Raw genomic sequence first — 20,754 nt, forward strand, 5'->3', positions numbered from 1 at the left:
GCAGGAAGGGGGGCTCGCGGCGGCAGCCCCCGGTGTCGGTGTCGCTGCTGACAGCGGCCGAGCAGGTCGGCCGGGAGTCAGCGGTGCGGCGCGCCTTCCTCCCGTGAGTTCCACCTCCGCCGCGTTTGCCTGGGCACGGGGGCTGCGGGGAAGGGAGGAGTGGGAGCAGAAGCAGGGGGTACTTTGAGTTGCGGTGATTCTCCCGAGCCCCGCGGCGGTGCCGGTGCCGCGCCTTGGCCGGACGCTCGCCCGGCGCTACCTCTGCCGGGGCGCACGTGCGGCGGCGGCGCCTCTCCCTTGCGCGCTTGCCCGAGGCGCGGCGCCTCCCGCGGATGCCTCGGGGCGGGTTCCCGGGCGCCCGGGGGCCGCTTAGCACCGCCGGGGCCGCGGCCATGCGGGTGCCAGGAGCAGCTCTTCCCTTGCTGGCTGCGGACTGCGGCGGCTGCGGCGCTGGAAGGCGGGGGTAGCCCCATCCCGCCCTCCCTGTCCCCGGCTGAGCACTGCCGCCGCCGCCTGAGGGGGTGGATGTGGCGGAGCCTCCGCTCTCCCCGCCGGGACTTTGTGTCCCGTGCAAAGCCGACGGGAGGGACGAGCTTCCCCGGGACGGCCGGGGCACGGCGCACTGCGCGCCGCCAAAATTTCCCGGGACGCCCGGCGCCGCCAGCATGAGCCCCCGCGGGCGGCGAGGGGGCCCTACCGGGGCCGGTGCCTCCCGCCCGTCATGGGGTCCGGCTTAAAGGGCCGGGCGGCGTGCTGACGGTGGGAACATGGCTGAATGCGGAAAGGCAGAGCCCCTCCGGACTTTGGCACTGGCCCGCTGGCGCTGTCATTTCTTCACCTCTGGGTGTCCAGCCGTGAGAAGCGTTAAAGTGCTGTCATTTTGTTAGTTTCGACTTCCAGCTGTTTCGAGTCGCGTATGGTTCCCGGTAGTCCCTGGGAGTGGCTTTTTTTTCTTTTTTCTTTTTTCTTTTTTTTTTTTTTTTTTTTGTTTGTTTGTTTGGTTTTTTTTTTTGGTAAGGCTTCATTCTGTTCCTTTAAACTCATGTATTAATTTCAGGCATTACTATCAAAGTATATATGTTTTGTGTATCAATCTCTTACAAATTGATTCACACATATTTTTGAGTGTGCCATATAACTATCCACTTGCCAGAGTGTGGTTTTGCTGTTACAACTGCTGTATGAAGGGGTGGGTCCCAAAGCTCTTCAGCAATGGTAAAGCCATGGTCAGTTCTCCGGATGACTTAAGGACTGCAAACACAGAGGTGCTGTGATTGACAGGATGGTAGGTTTTACTGTAGACTGTTGTCACATTGCCTGCTGTATGCTTGCAGATGAATGTTCTTATAGATTGGAGTAAAAAAAAAACCAAAACAAAACACTGGCATTAATTAGAATTTTTAAGCTACTTATTAAAGAAAAAGTGTTTGGCGTGGAAATGGAAGAGTTCTTACAAGACAGCAGGCGTTTTTAGTATCACAAATCTCTGTGATCTGTCACTTAATATGAATCAGGTGTTTTGTTTCCTTTTTGATTTGGGGCACTCCTTTTCTGTCTTTGCAGGGGTTCTCACATTAAAAACACCAGTAATATATATATAGCTTTCAGAAAATAGCAATTTAATACCAAAATTTTAGCTGAACTTAATTTTTTGAAGTACTTATGTGTTGGATTCTTATTTATATTTCTGTTCTGTGCTGTAGATCTGAAATCATTAGTCTGTCTTGTACTGTAAACCTGAAATCAGGAGCTAGTTTTCAGAAATAACTTTGCTGGAAGACTGAAGCTGACTAGTTTGCTGACCAGTGCATGCAGAAAAAATGGAAGGTGGTTGTAATTTAGGCCTTAGGTACTCAGCTTCTTTGATGTGGTGATCTCACTGTTGGGACAGGTGAAAATGAGAGCTCTAGGAGGTATGGGCTAGCAAGTAGTCAAAAGAAGATACTTCCTTTGACATATGGAGGCAGAGGTCTGCACAGTGTATGTGCAAGCAACCTTAAAGTAATCTCAAAGATCCAATCCAAAATACAAACCCAACATTTTGATGCTTTATCTGCTTTTTTTGTCAAGTGAGAGAGGTCTCAGGGCTCCCAGGTGTCAAATAATACAAGATAGGATTGAATCTGCTTTTTGTGGAGGTTATTTCCCTGCATGTGGCTGATACCCTAAAATGGTCAGAGAGGATGTTTTTTCTTGATTCATTAGAGGTGAGTCCAAAGGAATTCTGTTGTAAAATGCATACTTATTGAAGATAACTCTTACTGTATTGCTTCTGTTTTACATGTAGTAATGGCTCAAAAGGTGCCAAGAGATTGGGATTTGTTTTGAAGTTCTCATTTTACAGCTTGACAGAAGGATTCATGTTGCACACTCAAAAATGATGGCATGCACAATGCAATTAAGACTGTACTTTAAAGGAATTCCATAACTTGCCAGGTTTTCATTTAATCCATTTAGTTGGATCTGACTATTGCTTGTGATATTCAAGATGAATAAATCTCCTGGGGTGTTTATAGTGGCACTATCCAAAGTTACAACTACTGCAAACAGAGTTTTGAAGTGTATCACAAATGAAGCCAAACAAGCTAGAAAAAGTATTTCTAGTGTATACTTTAAAAACAATTGGTAACAATTAGGATTAAATACTTAAAAGAGTAGGCTATACCATATCTACCATATTCTGTTCAGTACTAATAGGTTATACCATGTTAGTTGTCTTGCGTCTTGAGAACAAGATATAGTGCTGGCTGATCTCAGAAAATTGTTGCTAGACTGGTTTACCAGCCTGGTCTAGTATGACAGTCTGTAGAGTCAAAAAAATTTGAATAATTTAAAAGTTGTCTCTACCTAAGGCATTCAAGTTCAGTCTAATGTTAAAGTGGCAGAAAGAAACACTGGACATTCTCTAGTGAGAAACATTTTCTTCATGCTTCAGAGCTTGAGCCAACCAAATGAATGCAAGGTGTTTTTCAAGGCACGACTAAGTCTTTTCCTCTCCTTTTCCTCCCTTTTATTCTCTCTTTTTTCCTGTCCCACTCCCCTCTTTTTTGTCCTCCTCCTTTATTTTTTTTTTGTCCTTTTCTTCTTCTCTCCTTTTTACCCTTATTCTTTTTTCTTTTTCCCCTTTTTCTTTCCACAATACCTTTTTCATCACGTTCCCCCACTTCTGTCACCTCCCCCTCCCTTTTCAGCTTTCCCCCCTCTCTTTTGCTTTTACTCACCACTTTTCACCTTTTTCTCACCCTGTCACACTTTTCCCCCTTCTTTTTCTCCTCCTTTTTTGTTTTTATTTCCTTTCTAAGGCAGTCAGGACATAAAAAATTTAAATGCATAGGGCAGCAGAAAGACAGTGAGAATTTACAACATACTCCTTAATGAATAACCCCCTTAATTTCTCAGTGATAAGTGAAGGACTCTATTTCATTTTCTGTCAATCTTTCCTGTGCTCAAATTCAATTTTTTCCAATGGGCCAAGGTAAGGAGGAGAGGGTGTTCCTTCTAAATTGTTCAGGCATGTTGAATCAACTAAAAGTGTTTTCCTCCACAGAGATGTTAAAGTTTTATCTGAAAAACTTGATACAATAGACCTCAAATTTTATGGGTTACTTTATAACTTATATGAAACGAATATTTCAATGTGAATTTGTATTAAAGGTATGTGGGAATGCAAGTGTGGAGGGCTTTTGTTATGACAACATTCTGAGGGCATAAAGTAAAATCAAGTAGGGTTTTGAGATATAACTTGGGACCATGTAAGCAAAGAACAAGTACTCACAAAAATAATGTAGTATATATGGGAAGCAAAATTTATGCTTAGTGTCGTTTTTTGAAGCACTGTTTTTCAGGTATACATCTAAAATTTTGGGGTTTCTTATTACTGGTGTTGAGAAACATAAGCTGCATAGAGATTCTCTTTCAAATCTGTGTGAGAATGTGAATGAAATTGAATACTAGCCTCTGAAAGGATACACATAGATTGTATATGAAGAGAGATGCCAGAAGAAAACAATCTTTTCCAATTTGTATAATAGGTGAAGGTCAGGCAATGTGTTTCTAAGGAAGACACTTAGCGATGTGTTTCTAAGGAAGACACATAGCAGTCATTAGTTGGAAGAGCTCTGTTGCAGCAGTACTCCAAGTCCTGTGAGCACTTTCTGTGTGTTGTAGAGGAAGGGCTTTTCTTGCTTTCCCACCACCCATCAATGTTTTATTGACAATGAAAATACTCGGCAGAGCCCACCGTTTTATGCAAAGAACAACGTGTGTTTTGCAATAAAAGACAATAAATAATAACTTTGGCTGTTCATGCTGCAGTGATGAAGTTCCTGCATTTTAGGCAACAGATGTAACTTGGCAAGTGCTCTGGTTTAACATACCAAGGTTCTGAAATAGCCAAATGGAGTGTGTCACTTTATGAGATGAGAGTTTAAAGTGCAGCAGCTCACAATTGATAACTGGATAGTTATGACTCGACTTCTATTTTTGAACAAATTAATTTTCATAAACTTGCATTTGAAATCCCATATCATTGTCATTCTTTCATACTCTTGCTTTTGCAGTCCTACATTTATGAGGACAAGGACAGATGGCTATCTTGTCAGTATGATTACTTGAAGTGACAAGGGAGAAAGGGATGCTGTTTACCAAGTCCCCACTTTATATTTTGGTTTATTCTTGATTGGTAATGATGTTGTGTGGTCTTTGCTGCATTTATCTTCCCTTTGGACGAGGAATGCTGAAGGTGATGTTGAGTCATATCCTATTTGCTGATCCATGAACATGGTATGGTCTCATACTCCAGCACTGCATCCCAGTTCCACTGCACAGTTATCAATATTCTTTTTTGGATCTTATGGTTCCACTTGGTTGTCTCAGTCCTATTCTACTGTTTTAGTCTGTGCTGTTGTGCATTTGTGGTCCTAATGTACTAATACAAGTACTTTACTGTAGAAATCCCTACAAAACAATAGTATCTCTAAAGTTTATCTTTGTAAAATTGTCTATCTCTGTGTCAGAGTCCCTAGTGTGTAGGGTTAATTAAGACTTAAATAAGCAAAATAAAAAAAAAGTTTTCTTCTTATGGTTGTATGTTGCAAGTGGCCTACTTCTGTGTTGTGTATGCCTCAGGTCTTCATACTTGAACAAAGAAGGGATTATTAAGCTTTCATACTTGGGAACAAAAAGGGATTTTGAGGAAATGTTTATATTAAACTTAAGGTTTGTGAATTTTTTTCTTTTTTTTTTTATAGCACAGGACCACGTTAACACTAGAGGGCCACTACAAAACTATAGATTTGTTTTGCTCTTATACCTTCCATCCACATATAAAAATGGGGGGTTTTGTTAGCTGTACATCTGCTTTCTGTTGCAGACCTCTAAGTAATGTCCTTTGATCCATATGATAAAACAAGTACTCAACAATTAGGGCCTACAGCCTACCCTTTCTGGCTTGTTTCAAAAATATCAGTCTAATTTTCAATCTAAATTATTCAGTCTTCATATATACTCATTGTTCTTGCTTAGTATCATTCAGTAGCTTAATTCATACTTTGTTCTCTGTATATACTTCTGTATAGAGAACAGTCATTTTTACTTTTAGACTTCATGTTGTTGGGCTGAAAAATCCAGATTGTCTTTGTTTTATTACATACTGGGAAAATGAAGAGCTTATTGCATTCAGCTTGGAAAAGAGAAGGCTGAATGTGATGCCACTGCAGACTGCAGCTTCCTCAAAGGAGTGGATGATGCAGATCTGCTCTCTCTGGGGAACAGTGATAGGACACAAGGAAGAGGAATAAAGCTGAATCAGAGGAAGTTCAGATATACTGATACAGGGCTATATTTATGAAATTACCACTTGAAACCTTGTTTCAATTGTCTTTAACCATTCATTTTGAGTTGTGTTGGGTTTTTTTTACATCTTAAAATCCACTTCCCTCACATTTAATAATCCCCCATATTGTAGTATGGATAAAAAAATAGTTAATCTCTGCACCCCTGACCAGCTCCACTGCATTTTCTTTTGTCTTGGGGAATGATCTTTTGTTTCATTGAAGAAAGATGGTATAATTTGCTAAGATAATGTAAATAAGTATATATTTTTCTGCCACTCTGTTTATAATTTCTCTCTCTTTTTGCCTTAGAATCTATTCAATTTCCTTTTCTCTTTGATTCAGTTTAAATAAAGCACCTTTATTGAAATTAAGGTGAATTAATGTACTTGAAAGTAGCCATAGGTCCATGGTACATTTCTAAACTATGAAATGCTGGTCAGCCTTGACATCTTAGAAGGCTGTCTGATACTTCCCACTGTAGGTTTCCATGGTCTAACGTTGACAAGTTACTGAATATTGGTGGTGAACTGTTCCAGTTGAAGGTTGAGGTGTTGTTCTGCTCTGAAGAGAATAAGAGGAGTGCAGAGACTAGAAGAGAATGTAAGGAGAAGTAGGTGAACTGGGGAGGAGGGGGAGAGTTGCATTGAAGGTCAGTCTGTGGGAGCAAATGGGGCTCAGTCTGTGCAAAGAAATGTGGTGTCTGTAGATACCATGGTCTGTAGGGACCATGACCTGGTAGGAGAGGGAGAAACTCTTGTGAACTCTTGGACTGGGGCTGACAAGGATCTGGATCAAGGGAAGAAAACTGGAATTGAAGATCGGCTAATATGACCTAGTGACTGAAAAAAAAACCTGAAGTGAAAGACTGTAAGGTTGAAAATCAGGCTAATGTGAAATGAGGTGGAAGAGAAAAGGAAAGACTGGAATGGGTGATACAACTAACCTGTGTCACAGTAAATGTATTACTTCTCATGTCTTTAACAGACATTTAAAGGATTACATTAGTAATTATTGAGAATAGTCAAATGCTTTGTTCTGTGAGATTCATTAACATGCATTCATTAATCAGCATAACTGGTATGCAATTATGCTTACCTTCTTCATCCTCATATTTTCAGGAAGCCATAGCTTTTTCTTTTAGAAGCACATACCTATCTGTCATTTATGGTTCCTCCCTCTACCCCTTCCCAGTTGAGTTAACACTTGGTGAAACTGCACCTTTACATCTGCTTAGGTACTGAAGGTGGTTCTAGTAGAGTGTCTTATCAAGAATAACAACAATGCTTATTGCTTTGTGACTGTTCCAGGGTGTCAGTGATTACTTTGCTCTACAAGTCAGCTTGCTTGCTAGAGTTCTCCCTGAACCTCACTCGTGTGTCCTAAAGTAGGAGTGAAGAAAAGGAATTTGAAAACAGATCAAGTCAGCCTTGCCTGCTTACAGCAGTCCACTTAAAGGGAGGTGGGAAAGCTAGTGTCTGTTTTAAATCTTAGCTCTGTTGCAGACTTCTATGCTATAGTCTTTAGTTTTCCATTAATTATTTATATTCAGATTGGTTAAATTCAGTTGGTTTTAATTCCTTTTGCAAGCATGTTGTACCCTGACCTCAAATTAAGGAGACGGATTTTATAGTAATAAGAATCCCAATCTCATTATGGAAGAGATTAAGGATTTATGCTGGATTTGAAAGCATCCTTTTTATCCTGACTTGAAATACTTATTGCTTGCTGCTTGTTTACTGTTGTTTGTATTGAGACAATATCAAAGTATTTTAATCACCATTTTATGAATGTTATTTTACTGTGGTCCTTTCAGAAGTTAATTTGCTGTAGTATCTAGTTTGGATAACTTATAAAAGCTGTTCTTATAAAAGGTTTTAGTATATAATATTGTTATTATTGCACATGACAATTACTAGAATGTTAATTAAACAGCGGTTTCCAGTTTTGTTTCTTTTCAACCAAAAAAAAGGATATTTTGTCTTTTCTTTGACTTAGCCAGCTTTTTGCCTGTGAGATTAATACAGGATCACAGAACGTTTGAGGTGGCAGGGAGCCTTTGGAGATGATGTAGTGTAACTCCACCCTCAGTTAAATAGGACCAACTATATCAGGTTTCATATGACTGTGTTCACTCAGGTTTTGAGTAGTTCTATGGATGGAGACTCCACAACTCCTCTTGGCAGCCTTTTCCCATGCTTGACCACTCTTATAATGAACAAGTGTATTTGTTTTTACACGTAGAATTTCTTCTGATTCAATTTATCCCTGTTGACTTTTCAAGTCAGTCGACACTGCTGTGGAAAGTCTGATATGCTTTCATCCCATGTGGATCAATCTTTTGTTTACATGTATTGATTGGGTTTTACCCCATCTTAAGCAGGTCTTTGTTTCAGGCTGTAAACAGTCCCACCTCTCCTCGTATGGCAGGTGCTGTAGTCTCTCAATCATCTTTGCATCCTGTGTTTGGTCTTGTGCTGTTACGTCCATGTCTCTTACACTAGGTTGGACTCCACGTGTGGGATGTGTCCACCTGCTGCTACATGGTAAGGGTCCACCTCTGGAAATGGCTTGAGGCTGTTTTTTACTGATGGCTTTGCACACCTGAAAATATGTTTCTTTAGGATGTGATCTCAAAATCTAAAGTAGGCTTAAATTGTTAGTTAATAAGCTGAAGCAAAATGCAATAATTTATGTGAAATTACTTTATAATTCCCATAAGGAATTTCCTATATAATGTTCTCAGGAAGAACAATTATCTTCCATATTTTCCTTAAGTCACAAGTTTCACAGCTTGGTAGTGTGTCATGTTCCACTATGGGGAACTGTGAGCAGTTCTTTGAAAACAGATGATCTAGGACGAAAATAAGTCAAATGAGACAGTATTGTATCTGAGAACCGTTTATTGGTAACAAAAAAAAGAGGGAGTTGACCTACTAAAGAGGACTAGAAAAGACAGAAGAAGGAGGAAGGAAGATGAAAAAATAATGGGGGGAGAGAGAAGGGAGACAGAAAAAGCGGGCATTACCACCAGAATTCAGGGAGTGCCGCTGACGTCCAAATGTCAGGGAGTGTGTGCACGGCTCCACAGGCACAGCTCCCGCGGCCACGGGAGCCGGACACGAGCTGAGGGAGGGAAGGGGCTCTCGGCCGGGAAGTCCAGAACGCTGGACAAGATTGTGGTGGGGATCGTGGTGCCGGGCTGGACCGGCGAAGCAGGGTTAGAGGCAGGCAGGAACGCAGGAATGAAGCAGGCAGGGCGTCGGTCACGAGCACAGGGAGGCAGGACAGGCGGCGGCTGGGACCGGCGAGGGTAGGGCGGGACACAGGCTACACACAAGGCTCGGAGGTCAGCCAGTGTCCAGCCAAATGCCCAGCGAAAGGGAGGGTCAGTACGGGTGGGAGAGTAAGGGTAAAGCCAAAAGGCAGGCTGGAGCCAGGGCAAAAAGGACGAAGAACAGGCTAGAGCCAGATTAAGGCAGACCTCAAGCCTGGGCAAAAAGACAAAACCAAATGCCCCAACATAGAAAGCCCTGACTCAGAAAAGCCCTAGCCTTGTGACTCAGTTGTTTTTATGCCTCCTGTCTCCTCCCATGATCTGCCTGCTGACAGGAGACTACTGGCACAGTGTTCCCATGTTCCACTGCAGTCCATTGGTGAGACCTTTTTCCATCTATTGGAGAACTCCTCTGGAGGGTGCAGTGTCCCTTGTGGTCTGCTGTCTGCCTGTCCCATGTGAGACATTAAATGGTTGCCAGACAAAGGATCCCCAGAGACAAGGCTTTCTCCCATCTTCTAGTTGCCTCCTGCAAGTGACACATGTGCAACTCCTCCCCCACATGCTTCTGACAACCAGTGTTGAGAGAGAATCAAAATTAAATCGACTCTTCACATAGTGGCAGTGAGTTTTTATGGTCTTTCTTCCATGGAACAGACTTACTCTGTTAACTCTAGCATACCAAAGATGTTTCAACATTTTAGTTTGTATGAAAGAAAGTTGAAAACTCTCATTGATGAAAATTATTCTGTTTTGTAAGAGATCAGTAGTAACATAGCAAGGGTAAGATAAAGCAATATCTTCAAGGGTCATCACAGCATGGAGATCTTCCACCGCGCACCCATTTTCAAGGATCCCTTTGCAGTTGTCCTTGGATGTTGATCAGCTCTTTTGACCTTTTAGTTCCCACTAGAGTGTCCTTTGTGCCCAAAACTATGCTGGGGCAGGTGTGACTGAGCATCACTGTCCCTCCCAGGTTGCCAACGGATGTTGCTGCAGGTTTAATGAAACTGTGAGAATTCCCAGGGAGAATGCCCTCATCTGCTCTCTGTTGAAGGAATGGGAAGCATAATTTTTGCAAAATACATGTTTTAGAATGTATTAAGGAGTATTGGCAAAGTGTTCTGAAATTAAGGACATAGTTTCTGGCACCTGGGCCAATATCTTGGCAGGGATCACTGTAAACAAGATTGTCCTTCCTAGTACCAAGGTGCACCCCCCACCTCCTCTGTCTCAGACAGGAAGCTGGTGTCTGTTTCTGTGTGGTGATGACCTGACAATAGTTTTTAAGTGTTGTAACCTTGGACTCACACCCTCCTATTCAGAATTATTAATGCTCTTGTCAGCACTGTTGGCCAAACGCACCAAAGGGCAGGTAGATGGAAGAATTCACAACTGGTTTTTGGTAAATATTATAGTATGCTTTATTAAACTGGCTCCACAAGGTTGATAGGGATATGTGATAAACTCATGTTACCTGGTGTTCACCATCCGGTGACTGGATGGAAGTGACAACCCTTATTTGATTTAATGTAAGTGGGAATACCTAACCATTGATTTTAAAAGTGAAGGCCTTTCATAATGACCTTCTGGTTGGCAGGGGAGGTAGGCAATACAGTCAAGTGCTTGTAGATGTATCTTCCAGCACCAGTATTTATTGCAAGCCCGGCCTTTTGGAAATGGCCCTGTGTAATATCTCTCAGGTGTGGCACTGAATGCTCTGTCTTTCCCTAGGGCTGTTGTGGCGGTTTTTCTTGCTTCTGTTATTTGCTGGTATTCTTAAAGACATTTAGAATGTCTTTAAGATGCTTAAGACATTTAAGAGCAAAAATTGCCTCTTATTTTGTCTCTATTTGTAGATGGCAAATATCCCTGAATTACTTGATTTCTTAGGAGAGTCCACTCACCTAACACATTGTCACTAGTTGTCATTGCAGAAAAGCATGTCTTAGGTAACTGAGCAGCAGCAGCATTGTGTTCCTGCAGTAGCTCACCATGATTTGCAGTATAGACATGTCTCTCATGGCTAAGTAAGCAATGTTTTTATACACCAAACCCCTAGGAGGTTTACTGTGTATCATCCAGTCATCTGCTTCTCGTTTCCTAGACCACAGTGTGAAAACTTTATAAGCCCAACGGTCAGAACAAAGACTTCTGAAGCAGATTTATCTTCCAGCACCAGAGATACAGCCATTAATTCAATGTATTGCTTGCTCCTCCCTTTCTTTGATAGGTTAGGAAGATTTGCTCAGCCATTTCAGAGGATGTTGCTTTCCATGGCAGTTTTTCTTTTATATTTCTTGATGTCCAGACAGTGAAACACTATTCTCTTGGGTTAAATGCTCATACAGTGGGAACTTCTATGCCTACAGTAGAGGCACTGTTGTTACCCAGGACAATTCGTTCTGTTTTCTCCTGTAAGGCATGCAGTTTGTTTCAGCTGGGAGATGTAAGCTTAGAAACGCACCATTTCTACTTGACTTGTTTTATTATACTATATTACATTACATTACATTTATTTTATATATGATATGATATTTATGATGTTATATTTATGATATATTATATAATATATTTTCATATCTGGGCCAAATATGATATAAAATGCCTCTGAAACCATCATATATCAACACATAATTCTGTGTTTCTACTTTGCATTTTTGCCATATGAAGTATGATTTCTTCAGCTGATCTGGGCAACATTCTGTAAAATGTCTGCCAAATTATTCTTCCAACTTTTACTACTGGCACTGTTCTCTGAATTTTCTTGGGCTTTATTTCCCAGGCATGATTTTACATTGCTTCAGTGACATTGCTCAGTGTTTCTCCCACTTCTTGTTCAGTGATGTGGATAAGATTGTCCCCCTAACAGAGTGATTTACAACGTGGGGAAGTATTGAGGTCTTCCAAATACCAGGCTACCAACCCATGGCAAATTGTGGGCCTGTGCTGACACTTCGGTGGCAATACTGTGGGGGTGTATTGTTGAACTTGACATGAGTGTGTGGATTGCTGCTTTGGCTCATTAGCAGCTGGAATTCCAAAGAAAGCCTTCACGGCATCCCATGCCACAGCTTCAGATACAGCTCACTGGCTCAGAGCACTTGTGCACTTCATCTCTGCGTGGGGCAGCCTTGTTTAGCAGTCAGTAACCAGCTGTCATTCTCTGGGAGCAGTCAGGCATTGTCACTATTTAGATGGCACTGCTGAAGTGGAGAATGGGCTCTCTGAATGACTCTAGCATCTGACAGCTGTAATGATCTGGATGATCTTTATGCAGCCTCTGGCTAGCCTATACCATTTTAATGCAATCTGTTTTCAGGAAGTTTCCAAATCAGCAGGATATTTAGCAACTTTTCTTATAGTGATAGCAGGAACCCCAGAAGGATATTTGCCTCCCTGTTATCATTAAAGCTTTTCCTGCCATCAAGTCATACCAAGTAATGTATTCATGTACTTAAGCTACCTGCACTTTTGCCAGAAAAGACAAGTAGGAACCCTACTGTAATACCAAAGAAGTAAAACAAGTTTCTATGTTCTCCCCTTCCCTGTCTCTCCAACTGATTAATTGTAATTAGTTTATTTATTAGGTATAGGGATGGGACCCTGTGAAGTACAATCACCTCAGGCCTATAACCATCAGAACCATCACCCACTGGTAGATATGAATGCTCCAGAGTACTGCCAACACAATATATGGTTTGTTAACTCTCTGTGAGATCTCAGCCACCCATTTCACCTTCAAAACCCAGATCCAGTTAATTGATATAGGGTTTGTATGTGAGCTACCAAATTGGGGTAGGGAATGGTTCTGGTATACCAGGAGTGCTTTTTTCCTGAATAGAAAAGCAGTAGGTATACTCAGTCTATCCACTGCCCTGATTTGTTTTTTGGTCTGTTCTTATCTTTTCATTGTTTATATTTTTTCCATAAATCCTCATAAACCATCATTTCATGGTTTTCTGTGAATTTTGTATTTTGGGTTTTTAGAGGGGAATAAAACTTACCATATTTCCTTTTGTGTAACTGTTTTCTCTTGCAGAGGATACATCTACAAAAGTGTTCACAATATATCTTCCTCTGACAAGAAAGTAGGGATGTATCTTTCATGATAGCCCACTGCATGCAGTACAGGTTGGCATGGAGCACATTGGCAGATACTTTTGCAGGAGTGACATGTACTGAGAAGTTTGATACCTGTTTTTTTCCTCCCATGGAGTACTGAGTGCATATTGCTTCTTTGTAAGTGCTTTTATATGGTGTGATTTGTTTCATCTTCAAAAGAAATTGAGTTGAAAAAAGTAAATAGCTATCAAATCTTTGCTTTGCTTGTGGCAAAGGAAGAAAAAAAATATTCGTGCCTGCTTTTAGACATTCATTACTGTTTTTATGTGGTCTTCAAAAGACATCTCTGATTTGGAGGTTGATCTTCTAACAGTATTTTGTGTCTCATACTTAGCCTTTTATTCCTAAGGATGTGTGAGGATGATGCAAGCAGATAATTCAATCCTACGTTACCTATATTATTACATCAATTTTTGTACTTTAGTTTCTATCATTATACATATCAGTGGATATTATGGGCATGTGTAGTGAATTGGTGATCAATTCAGTCCTTCCACTAGCCTTACCTGGCTTTTGAATCTAATCAGACTGGAAAAAAAATTACTTCGTCTCTTTATTTTATTTTTTGGTAGGCATCAAATCTAGCACTGTGTTAGAGAATTGGTAATATTTTTTTGGCCACCTACAAAAGTCTTACCAACTTGTTGGATGTACTCCTACTGTTGGGATAGCTGTGTGGGTCTTGTGTGTGCACTCTAGTAATTATTTGTTTTGATACTGTTGTGTTTCTTTACCACCTTTTTGCCTGCTGAAAAATGTATTTCATAGTTGGCAAATGTAGCAAGAAGTTGTCTGTTCAGTTGATTACTTGTGACTATTTCTTGCAGTAGCTGCTGGATTATAAATTAATTGCAAGCATGAAGCAATATGTTTTGGAAAACTTGATTTGATCTGGCATAGTTTCTCTCAAGTGTCTGTGCTTAGACTCATATCACTGCTTGATTATGGGAGAGGATTTTTGATGTTTGGAAATGTTTGCTTCTAGGGTCTTCCCCAAGTGGCTTTTACTAAGATTTGTCCCTATCCTATTCTTGCTGCTTAGGAGTAAATAATTAGCTTCCAGCACCAGTTCTTTCACTTTTTAGACAGTGGAATAGTAGAAAACTTGCTAGTATTCTCAGTGGATTCATTATGTGGATGTTCTATTCCGTTTTGCAACCTTAAGCTTCAAGAGGATGACTAAAACGTTTACTTTTTTTTGTTACTGCCCCTTAATATAAATACTTCTCTCTCAATATAAATAAATTGTAACTAATCTTAATAACTAATCTTTAGTTACGACCTCATTCTTGAAAGGACCGTTTCTTTGTACTGCTATCAATATAGAACTTGTGAGCTGTTCAAGATGAGCCTATAATTGTAGAGTTAGAGTGCACTGTAGTTGGAGATCTGGTAGCATGTTATGAGCAGATACGTCATTGAGATTGTGTGAACTTTATGTAAGTTGACGTAGGATTTAAATGAGTATCAGCACTTTAAATGCAGCATGTCTTGTGAGAACTGTGTCACTCATTCTCTAAGTTCTGTTTAAAATGTATTTTACTACAGTAGTTAAACCTTCATAACCTACTCAAAGATTTAGGTTTTTCTTTGCTGCTTTTTTCATATTTCAGAATTGTTGCCTCACTAGCTAGTTTTGCTTTGTCACATGTTTTCCTGTCTCCCTCACACTTCTTGGTTTGATTTGTTTTTCAAATTATCTTGCTGTAGATCCAGAACTCTGACTAGATAGGAAATATATCTAACAGGTGTGGAATAGTATCTCTGTTTAGAGAAGTCAATTTTCATTGAGGTACTTCCTTTATTGTCATCTCTGATACTTAAATCGCATAACATGAAAGTTGGAAAAAAATACATTACCAGTGTGAGCAGCACTGGTCTTAGAGCTCTTAGACAAAGTGGAATAAAACCTGAGCTTAGTGTAGCAATAGTAACAAAGTGCTCTCAAGCCAATATTGTTGCTTAGATAACTTTGAAAATCTGCACCAGGGCTTTTCCGGTTGCTACATCACACCCCCAGAGAGAGGAATGTTTCCATTAGGATGGTACCTCAATGTGAACTTCCAGTGTTCTGTAGTATTTACTGTTAGAGCCTACCACTGAATCAAGAGCAGCTGAGCTTGGCCAAACATGTTCCCTTGATTTGACTGGTTTTGGAAGACTTAGCACCTGGGGCCTTAACTTGCAAGCAGAAAGGATTAATGATTTAATTAATGTCAAACCCAGATATATTTGTTTGCATAAGTAGAGTTTCCTGTCTTCTTTGGGTAATTTGAATGTTTTGCTGCTTCAAATAATGTTCTCAATATTAGTTACCCTATGTTCTATAATCCCTTCTCTTGAGATTCTCTTCTGTCTATCCATTTAGTGGATATTTGTACACAATACAAATTTAAAAATAGACTATAAATTATAATCTTGTTAGATGTGAGCACTTTTTGAAGAATTTGTGTTCACTGAAATATGATAAGAAAGTTTTCCAGGGTTCTGTTTCTTGGTATGTTGGCAGTTTCACGTATATGATACCATCTGTAGGTTACTAAGGTTTGTTGGTAATCTTGACAAATACATGAGCCAGTAAAAGGGGTAGCCTTGGATTAAAGCCACCTTTGTCACTGTTATTTACTTCACCTATGGCTCCAGGTTCCCATCCTCCCTGTTGGTTCTTACTTGGGCTTTTATTCTATTATTATTGTACTGTTTCTCTGTTTAAGCAGTATCAATCTTTTTTTTATTTCTTAAACCAATTTTTTAAAACCAAAAAGACTTTCAGTGCGGACTAAATTTTTCTCAAAGTTGTTCTCATTAATTTCTCTCTCCCTTGCTCTAGACAGGCAGTCTCCAACTTGAAATTTGTGCATTTCTTCTCTGGAATAGCAAAGAAGCTGGGAAAGGGAAGAAACTGAAAGAAAGATAACTTTATTGCTTTTATTTCAGATAACTGGATCTATCACCTGACCTTGTCTTGTCAAAACCTTTTATGTCCATGAGGAGAAGGAGTGCTATTTTGACAATACTCCTCACAAGTATCAGAAAGTTAGCACTGTTACTTTTGGTGCTTGTGGTCTTCTTGATTCCTTTTCTGTCAGTCACATTTGCAATAGTTGCTTATTAAAAAATAATATTACTGAAGGGTAATTTTATGTGTTTCCCACATTTCTGAGAGTGTTTTGGTTTTCCTCTTTTTTTTTTTCTACATTTCATTTTTTGGTGATTTTAAAAGTATCTCTCAGATTCCTTAGTTACGTCTTCAAAATATGTATTAAAAATATTTTTTACCTGTTTTTGCCTTTTCTGAATTGGTCAGGTTTTCTGTAGGTTTTAGGTTTTTGTATTTCTGGTTTTTAATTGTTCATTAGTTTTGTTGCTTCCTCTAAATTTTATTTACTTCTGTCATGCGGTATTTTTTTTCTTGAGAAATGAATTGGGGAAATCACTATGGAGTTACTGTTACATTGAATTCAGAAGGCCACTGTTGAAAACTGCACCTGAACTTTTGAATTTGTGTTACTACATTTTTTCAGGAGCAAATGTTTCCAAGGAGTGGAATGTATTTTCTAATAGTATGTGATAGTCATTCTGTCCATCAGTGCTAAGTACCTGTGCATTCACAACAGGGCTCAGTCTTCTTATAGTTATTGTGGTTATCATCAAGCATTAAATCTTTTCTTTGGTTAATGTTTAAATCATGAAGATCAACATTTGTGTCTTATTTCGTCTTTTCATCCCTGTCAAGGCAACTTGACCTACATACAACTTGCAGGTGTTTGCTTTGGAAGAGTTTGAGTTATTGTATGTCTGTAAACATTATTTGAATATAAAATCTCTTTTCAATTACAATAGGGTATATTCACTTATTAGTAAGGAACTGATGCTTAGAGGAGTGCTTTTTGAGGTAAGATCTTTGTCAAATGTTATATCTGGTTATTACTTTTGTTTGAAGTTGTGGATTTTTTGGGTTTTTTTTTTGGTGTTTGTTTTTTAATGAATGGATAGTAGCTGTCAAGGGTTGCAATTATCATTTGCTGACCATGTTCTGCACTGCAAGTTGAAATTTCAGTTGAGGCTAGATTGGCATAGTCACATATAAAAGTGACTTGCCTTGTTTCACAGCTGTGTTACTATTTTGGTGAAATCAGAGTCTGAACAGTTGTGTCAGTCGTTTACTGAGTATGGCCTGTTTATTTTAAAGTCTTCGTGGGATATGGTATGGGTTGGCCTTGGCTGGCCTTGGCACATCCCCTCTCAGCTGCTCTTTCACTCTCCCACCTCAACAGGATGAGCTTAGAAAGTAGAGGTAGAACAGCTCAAGGTAAAGACTGGGAGATCACTCATCAGTTACCATCATGAGCAAAGAGATTCACTTGAGGAAAATTAATTTGATTTATTGCCAGTTGAAAATACAGAAGAATGGACTCCCAGTGGGCTGCAGCTTCCTTTAGGGCATCTCCAGCTGCTTTGCAATGGGGTCTTTTATGGGTTGCAAGGTTGGTATCTGCTTCAGTGTGGGGCTTTTTTTCAGGGGCTGCAGGCCCTGCTGCTTGAAGCATCTCCTCCTCTCTTCACTGTCCCTGGTGTCTGCAGGGTTGTCCCTCACTTGTGGTTTTCACACTCTGCTGTGCAACATTTTTGTACGTGTACTTTCCCAGAGGTACCATACTCCTGGCTGAAGGGCTCAGTCCCCTGCTCTGGTCATGTGGTACCACATGGTTTTGGCACATTCTCTCCTCACAGAAGCCCCCCTGCAGGCACCTAGTACTTGGGCATGTAAATCATATAAAACTATTAATGAAAAATCAAAATTTGATGTTTAAGATAATATGATTAATTCTGGGGACTCTTGTTATGCATGTATGGTCGTACAGGATGAATTACGTAGAACTAGTTAACGTTTTCTCATTGTGTTTGCACATACATCTCTTCCAGTTCAAAATACCTAGTGACAGATAAAATAACTATTAGTTTTTTTTACAGAATCACAGAACAGTCAGGGTTGGCAGGGATCTCTGGAGCTCACTGTGGACAGCCACATTGCTCAAGCAGGACTACTTAAAGCAGGTTGCCCAGGACCATGTCCAGATGGATTTTGAAAATCTCCAAAGTTAGACTCTCCACAACCTCACTGGGATCCTACTCACCCTCGCAGATTCAGTCCTTGTGCACCTTTCCCAATTGCCATGACTGATAAAGATTATGAAGAGTAGCAGTCATGGGAGTATCCCATCAGGACCCATGGATTTATGTATGCTCAGCTAGTTTAAGTATTCCCTGACACGATCAAGGGTATGTCTTCCTTGCTGTAGACTTCCCCTGGGATTTGATAATGTCATGATGTTTAGTATGACAGTTCCTCTAACTTTCTAGCATATAATGAGACCAAGAGATTGGTTTAAGTAAGGTTCCTTATATGCCTCTACATGCATATAAAGTATTTTATGCAGTAATTCAATGGAGTTGTTTTATTTCAGTGGTGGTGGTTGCTGTTGTTGGCAGTTTCATGTCCTGCTCTGGGTTACCTTTTGTCTAATATGTGAATGAGCAGCTGCAGTAATCTATCTGCCTTGAAGCACCTTTTTCTGTGTCAGTTTAGTGTTTATGTATAAGCAAAGAATATGCTTTTAATGAAATTGTGATATTTCAGCCAAGGATTATAACTGTATGTAGGTTATGTTGCTGTATCTAAAAGACAGCTAATATACTAGAGGGATCTTTTAATAGATTTACATGCAGATAAGCACAAAGCTGATTTGTTTGAATCAGTTAAAGTTCTGCTTCTCTTAGCAGCTAGCTCTTTCTTTCCAATATACTATAAAGAAAATACCTTCTCTGCTTCTGTTTATTTTTTTTTCCTGCACACTGACAAAGCAAGCTCCATTTAAATAATAAATCCCCATCAAAAGCAATTTTCTATGTTTTTTACTCCATCAAGGATTTATTGATTTTCATTCTTTATACCTACATAGGTTTATTATGCACAGGGCAAAGAAATCATTAACAAAGACATGATGCAGTGGCATTGGTTCTATTTTTTATGTCTATGCTTTCTTGTTTATATGTGAAACCTTATTTGAGAAAATAAGCTTTATGTAATGCTCTTGGTTGCAGAGATCATTACCATAACTTTCATTTCACAATCCATGGTACAAATCCTTTGTTTTAATTGGCTAAATCAAGCATGTCTTTTGTCTTGCAGTAAATTTGGCCATTATGAGTCATCTTCAAATAAGAATAAAGCTTCCACCATAAACTGTATTTGCTCACCTATACAACCACAATCAAAAAAAAAGCCAGGAGAGTAAGTTGCTCATTTTGTTAGTCTCAGCCAAGCTAAATTAGTGTCTTGCCTTGCTCAGCTTGTCTACTAGTTGTTCTGCAAGGCATTCACGTGTTCTAATTAAATATTAAGGGTTCTTTGATCAAAAATGACCTTTTATATTTCTGTGTAGAGGCTAGAGAGGAGCTGCTGGAAGACAGAAATAACACACTTCATCTGTAAAACACCTAGAGTGGAGATGTGCTGGTTATGGAACTGTGAATCACTTCAGAATGAAAACTAGTTCCAATATTCTAATCCTTTTAACCTACCCCTCTGTCAGATGTTTTGTGGTTACAAGAGAGAGATTGTAGCCACATGTCAAATTCTCTCATTTTCTTTTCATTTAGGAGTTGCTTGTCTGGAAAGGTAACTCACAAAAGTCCACTGTCCCAAACTTCAACTGGCAGTGGTAGAGTTTGAGGTTGGGAACATTAACAGGAAGTAATTTACTCTTGTGCCATAAGCAAGCTGAGGTATTTTCATAACTCATTTTGCTAGTAAAAAAAGCTACAGGCATCTAAAGATGAGATGACTGTGAAAAAACCCTTCTTCAGATAAATTTCTGATTTCAGAATTAGTTTGGTATGGACTTGTCACTAAGACTTCTTTGAGATTTGGAGGCAGTGGAAATTGAACATGCTCCTTGGAATGAAAGTGTTAAAGTTACTGCAGGACCGTGGAGTGGAATGAGGAATTTTGAAGCATGGTTATTTGGTTCTCTGAAGCATTTAGCTGACTTTCGGTGCACTTTTAGTCAGCCCTCACACCAGCAAAGCAGTAAAGAAATGGTGGCATTTAATGACTGAGGGCCAACCCTATTTTAGGGCGAATCAGAAAATTTTCCTGTCAGATTTTTATAAAAAGCTCTGTTATCATTCTATTGGCAGAGCTGCAGAAGGCGTTTGTGCGGCGTTGCGTTGTTTTCCCCAATCCCGGGCAGCTCTGGAGAGCCCGGCTAAAGGCGCTGCTTCTCTATGGGACCGAGGCACCGCGTGGCCCGGGCGCTGTGGTGTTCAGCGCACCGGCGGGGGCTGGCTGTGCTCTGTAACCAGCGCTGGGGCGAGGCAGAGAGGCGAAGGAGGCACACCTTGTCCTTGCGGTTAGCTGGAGAGGGTTTATTGTCACATGGAGCTGCGATGGAGAACAGCGGCCGCTCCTTAGTGCCACATGGACAAAATGGCAATGGGACTGAGGGCACATGGGAT

General features: G+C 40.2%; 1 protein-coding gene across 8 annotated transcripts in view; it reads left to right on the forward strand.

The window, feature by feature from the left end:
* Positions 1-22: 22 nt before the first annotated feature.
* Positions 23-20,754, forward strand: part of PAM (peptidylglycine alpha-amidating monooxygenase) — a 119,862-nt gene continuing 99,130 nt past the window's right edge. For all 8 annotated transcript variants that reach the window (XM_053931666.1, XM_053931670.1, XM_053931667.1 and 5 more), the window contains exon 1: positions 23-103. The gene's annotated coding sequence lies outside the window, so the exon portion shown is untranslated. The remainder of the gene's footprint in view (positions 104-20,754) is intronic.

This window comes from Vidua chalybeata, chromosome Z (assembly GCF_026979565.1).
Source record: "Vidua chalybeata isolate OUT-0048 chromosome Z, bVidCha1 merged haplotype, whole genome shotgun sequence".
Taxonomy (NCBI): Eukaryota; Metazoa; Chordata; class Aves; order Passeriformes; family Viduidae; genus Vidua; species Vidua chalybeata.